A 6,364-nucleotide genomic window follows, 5' to 3' on the forward strand; every position below is an offset into this window, starting at 1 on the left:
TATGCTAGAGACCATCCCTGTGTTGGTGGCAATATTATGGTAGCATTAGTTGTAACATCCAATAAGTTCTCTTTGAGGTTTATGATTCTAGGCCCCTGAATGAGTCTTTCCTCCTTCCTTCCTTCCTTCCTTCCTTCCTTCCTTCCTTCCTTCCTTCCTCTTTCCTTCCTTCTTTCTTTCGTTCTTTCTCTCTCTCTCTCTCTCTCTCTCTCTGTCTTTCTTTCTCTCTCTCTCTTTCTTTCTTTCTTCCTAATGCATTTTATTTTTCTAGATTTAGATGAGTTACTTAATCCTAGTTCTTCAAATTTCCCCCTTATATAGGTGGGAAAATAAATTCTAGTCTCCAGTTTATTTCCCCATTAAGAGATGATAACACATGAGGCAATAATGGAAGATTTGTGTTACAAAATCCTTGGAAGCAACATTGAAAATAAATCTGAGATTTTCCTCTAGGATATAAATGATTCATATGCCTAAGCAGTGCATATATTCCAAATACGTCTGCAGTTTTCTCTGGAAAATACCAAACTCTTATAGGGACCACATTGAATCATTTCAGCCTTTTCTGAGTAGGATCACAGTTTTACACAGTCAAAAATGAAAACTAAGAACAGAGTTCTGTTTCTTTTCTCCCCCCCCCACCCCCCACCCCGCTCTTTTGACAACCAGGATGGAAGCTGGTGATGGGAAGGAAATTGATATAACATTTGGAATACTGTCCCAGATATTCGGCTGTGGTATAACATTTGGAAGACTGTCCTAGATATTTGGCTGTGCTGCATTCCCCTCAACTACAGAACATTCAAAGCATCTGCTCCCTGATGATGCAAGTTTCCACTTGTAGAGGGGCGGGCTTACTTCTCTACCTGTTTCAACATCTTTGCTCCTTCCCATCTCCAATCATGGTACGTAAGCAGAAACAAAGGCTAATGACTGTGCTTGTTTTTTTGGCAATTTTATGGATGGGATTTAAAGTTAATGTACTATCCTTTCCTGCCTAGTGTCAGAAGCCAGAATCCTAAATTCACAATACTTTGCCCCTTGGACGTAAAGCCTATTTGGGCTCTGCTTAAACTAGGAAGAAAGAATTAGAACAGGGAGGCAAAGAGGTCAGAGTTTAAGTCATTGCTCTGTGTTTCTCGGCTGTTTGATTATGCATGACTGTGTCTTAGTTTTCTCATCTGTAGGAAGGGGATAATAATACAGACCTCCTGGGGTGTCTGTAATATTCAAATACAATCATTATTTAAAAGGCTTTGTTGTATGGTAGGCTCTCACTAATCATCAGCTTCCTTTCTTGTTTGCTTCCTCATTCCAAGTTTAATCTGCTGATAGAAGGGGAGATAACCAGCCACAGTTGGTGAATGGCAGCCTGACTCTAATATAATTTCATAGGTACAGAGCCAACCAAGGACAAAATGGGGGAGCCATTGACATTTGTCTTTAGCTTTCTTTCTTTCTTCCTAATGCATTTTATTTTTCTAGACTTAGATGAGTTACTTAATCCTAGTTCTTCAGATTCCCTTTGTTGTACCTTCTGATTGTTGTACCTTCTGATTCCCTCATGGTATTTGCTCCGCTCTTTCTCTAGGGCACCTGGATTTCTCATGTGTTTTTTTTCCTTCTTCTCATCAATCCTTGTCTCTAGAAACTGTCTGATAAACTCATTCCAAACTAAGGTGAAAAGGACTGGTAAGATTCAATATATTTTTGGGGATAGAGATTTAATCCAAACTAATGAACCACTTGCTGTGGAATACTGGGTAACAGCCAAGTCAATAGTTGATTTCCACATCTGCATCTCTTATTTATTCAGCAAATATGCACAGAACTCCTTCTCAGCGCCTGGCTATGGAGGCTTGACATGGTCACTGTCCTCAAGTGTCTCCCAGTCTTATCTGTCCCAGCTATGTAAATATAAATAATAATGACAGACATTCATAGAATAATTACTATGTGCCAGGCAATGTTCTGTGTGCTTTACATACATTAACTCATTAATTCTTTGCAACAACCCTATTAGTTGGTGACTGTGATCAGCTGCAGTTGGAGATAAGGAAGCTGAGGCTCAGAGGAGTCAAATAACCTACCCAAGGTCACACAGCTAGTCAGTGTGGTCCAGCTCCCGAGCTTTTGTTCTTTATTATTTACTGCCTCACTCTGCACAAGACAGTGTGATGACCACTTCTAGGTTTTGGTTGTTAGGAAATAGTGATAAAAAGACTATGGATGCTATATTTGGAAATGTAACAAGAACAGGAAAAATTATAAATATCTATCAATAGAAGAATGCTTAGGTTCATTATAGGATGTCTACATGATGAAGTGCTTACAGGGGCGCCTGGGTGGCTCAGTTGGTTAAACATCCTACTCTTGGCTTCGGCTCAGGTCATGATCTTATGGTTCATGAGATCGATCCCCGCATCAGGCCCTGTGTTGAAAGTGCCAAGCCTGCTTGGGATTTTCTCTCCTCTCTCCCTCTCTCTCTCCCCTTCCCAACTTGCACACTCTATCTCTCAAAATAAATAAATAAACTTGAAAAACAACGAAGTACTTACAACCACTAAAAAGATAAGGAAACAACTCTAAACTTCAAGAGAAGAAAAAAAAAAAAGAGGATGCCAAACAGTTTCTATAGTATGATTCTAATTTTTCAAAGAAGGTGTGCTCATGTATATAAATATCTCTGTATGTCAGGCAGTGTGTAAGGCACTTACCAACACAAATACAACACAGTCCTAGCACTGGGGGAGTTGCCAGTTCAGGAAGAGAGAGACATTTCAATATTGGATTTTTAGGCAACAATAAAAGGTCATGCATGGCGCAGCGGTGCCTAAGGCATGTGGGCTTTGCTGAGATCATGAGAGAGACCAGGGAAACAGTCCCAGGGAATATCAGCCTTGCCTCTTTCCCTCTGCAACTCCATATTCCAAGGACAGACTGGTTTGCTATGTTTTCATTTGCCTAAGAAGGAATGATGGAAAGTCAAAGCATATCTATCTTCTTCCAAACTTCCAGCAGCCTCCCCGTGAGTTAATGTGTGGCTTCAGCTCCTATGTTCCCAGCCGAGAGCTCCTGTCTCTCTCAATGCCCTCCCAGTGTCCCCTGTAATGTGTTATTTTAATACAGGACATACTCTGGTTTCTGGGTGGTCAGTGAGTTGAAGCTCAAACCCTGGTTTTTGACCTCACCTTTCTCTGTTTGGAACTCTCCCTAGACTTGCAGCTGGGTGTTTGGCCCTCAGATGAATGGCCCCCCTTCTCTGGGGCACTGGCAACCAGTCCTTCCCAAAGAGTGAAAACCATCATTTCTACTGACTGCATGCTGACTATGAGCCAGGCATATTCTTTGTTCCTTATAGCAATTATATGGGGTTGAATTTATCACCCTCACTTTCAAGGAGAAGGTGTAACTCCGAGCAGGTGAGACCTCTCCTGAGGTCTTCTAGACACTTCAGGACTGTAGTGCCTAATACAGTTCTTAGCACATAGACTTCATTAGCTGTTGTGTTTTTGACTCTCACAGCTACTAAGTGCCAGGTCTGAGACCACAATCTGTGTCTATATCATCAGAAGCCTTTTCTCAATCTGCCATGCTAAGCCTCCTCCATCTGGGTTCTTGCTTGCCACAATGTTCTTTTCTGGAATATTCTTCCTCTCTGGTTGCTATTACTTTTTGAGCAGAGGTAAGTGCATTTGCCCGGACAATCCCTGTAACTATCAGTAACTTGTGGTGGCTTCCAGATCAAAGGTCTAGGGAGCATGCCCAGGTGGAGGGTGGGAGCCCTCTGGATATTTGCAGGAACATGATTTCACATTATGTACCTGGTAGGGTAAGCTTTCATCCTTTTGCTGCCTCCCTCAGAAGCCTATCAAACAACTCTGTGCCTTTTCCTTCTCCTTTTTATCACTCTCTGGAACAGAGTTGGGACTTGTGTAACTGCAGTTCCTTTCTGTGGGAAAAATAATCTCATTTCAATATGTGTGGGTGGGTAGATTATAAGTAATAGGCTTGGAGCTCAGTTGTAGGACTAGGGAGGGACTGGGTTAAATAGTTGTATGACTAACAAGCTGCCGCGTTTTTATGGTCTAGAAAGAAAAGGTTGCTGTAAGGATTATCGGTTCAGATTGGAAATGATTCACCCAAAAGTATTCAATACTTTGGGTGGTAGGAATGGGGAGAGGAAAAGAATGTATCCCTCTACCTCCTGGAAAAGAACAGTATAAAGTGTACTCCGAGGAGTTTAATCCTTCCTTTTTTCTTTTAAGACTTCCTCCTCCTTGTGGGGAAGGTCTCTGAAATTATGGAGAGAAGAAGGTGCCCTGTAGGAGATACTGCTTGACATTCTATTTGTGTTTGGTATTAGCAGCTTGTTAGATGAAGTGAGATTTGCAGGTCAGCTCTCAGGATAGGTGATTCTGAGTAGTCACCTCACCTCTCTGGGTTTCGGCTAAGGGCCGGTTGGTCTAGATAACCTCGGTATCCTCCAAGTTCATTCGTTCATTGAGTGTTTATCGAATACCAATTAGGACTGAACAAGCTGGCAGTGCGCTGTAGGATCCACCAAGACCCCTCTCACTTCCTGCCTGAGTTCAGAACCAGTTGAGAGGAAGACACTGAAGTTAGACGGGTGGAGATTCACATGTCACCACTATTACAGACAAACACTACCAAGCATAGCAGGATAAAGGGAACAGAGACATTTGGTGGCTTTTCTACCACCAAACGTCACAAGGAAACTAACTTGTTCACCTGTTCTCAAGCACTCTGGACTATCACAGGGTTCCCCCTTTCTGTCTGCCTTGGTGGGTATCCTTCTTCAGCAAAAATTTGCAGCATGGAGGAGCAGGGCAGCATGCATGCTGTCTTTCAGATACACCCCCAAAGAATAAGAGACAGGGAGGGACTGTTCCAACAAGCTTAGCTCCTTCTCCTGAATGCATCACATCCATAGCAAAGTCACTTCCTTTCCCAGTGGAGGGTAAGACAGAGAGTGGAGAGAGGCCTAAGGGCTTAGGGTAAATTCCTCCGCATGGAAACCAGCAAAGTTGGAGATAATTGTGGTCAAGCCAGAAGACACTCTCCACACATCTGCTGTCACCGACATTTCCCAGCCTCTCTTACTATTACAAATTGGGGCCATGTATCTTCGTCTGGCCAAGGGATTTGAGTGGAAGCAATTGTCACTTGTGAGTTTAATCAGTAAAAACGCTCGTCTGTCCCTCTTATTCTCTGCCTTGGTGACCCTGGAGGCCATATGTTCTAAATAGCATGGCTACAAGACCAAGAAAATCTGTCCAAACTGAAACGGATTTTACATGAATTAGAAATAACCTTTATTTTTCTAAGCCACTGAGATTTGGAGATTTATCTGTTACCACAGCAGAGACTGTCCTATCTTGATGAAAATAATGCTGCCCCCTGAACCTCAGGGACCAGAGATACCGTGAAAACACAATGGACGTGATCTTTGTACTCATGGAACATTTAGACCAGTGAAGCAGATAAACAACAAACAGGTGAAAAAATAAATAGGTATATCCCGTGGTAAAGGCTGTGAAGGAATAATTGTGAAGAGTAGTTGGCAGGGTATAAACTTAAATTTGGTGGTCAGAGGAGGCATCACTGAAAAGGTGACATTTTAGCCAATCTAAAATGTTACATGTCAATAAAAAGTGAGAGTTCTTTTACACAGTAATCTCTTGCCTTTGAAATTCCAGTATATTCCTCTCATGGCATATATGCACTGGCCAATAAATCATCAAGAGGAACTCCTCTTGTTGGTGATATTCTGGCTAGTGCATATATGCCAAGTATTTCTTTAGCCCATTGCCACTGGCTAAGATAATGTTATCTTCCTTTCCCTGGGTGGTTTCTATTATAACAATAAAGCTTTGATTTTTATTTGATAGGTATGTACTTATAATATTAAGTATGCTTTATCAAACTACTTCAGATCCCTTGTCAACAACATTCAGTTGCCTTCTCCTTATCCCCACCCTGTGTAATGCATCCTTCCTGGTTGAAAATCATTAATCCAGGAGTATGACTTTGAAATCTCAGCATTCTAACCCCAGCGACCAGTGTGTGGTTAGAGAACTAATAAGCATATACTTCCATAGGAGCAACATGTACATTGTTTTAATGGAAAGACCTACACTTTTCTTCAACTGATGGCCCAAACATAGTCTGGAGTTGACTACAGTGGACAACTGCTTTTATCAGGCTGTCCAGGATTCCTTCTCTCTTATTGTGGTAACAGTTTCCTGATTTTCCACCAGGGCATTACCCTCTCCTCACTCTCCATTCGCATGATCTGGGTGAATTTGTGACTCAGGTCGTGGCTATCAAAACATGGCATTGT

Source organism: Leopardus geoffroyi, chromosome C3, assembly GCF_018350155.1.
Source record: "Leopardus geoffroyi isolate Oge1 chromosome C3, O.geoffroyi_Oge1_pat1.0, whole genome shotgun sequence".
In the NCBI taxonomy this organism is placed as follows: Eukaryota; Metazoa; Chordata; class Mammalia; order Carnivora; family Felidae; genus Leopardus; species Leopardus geoffroyi.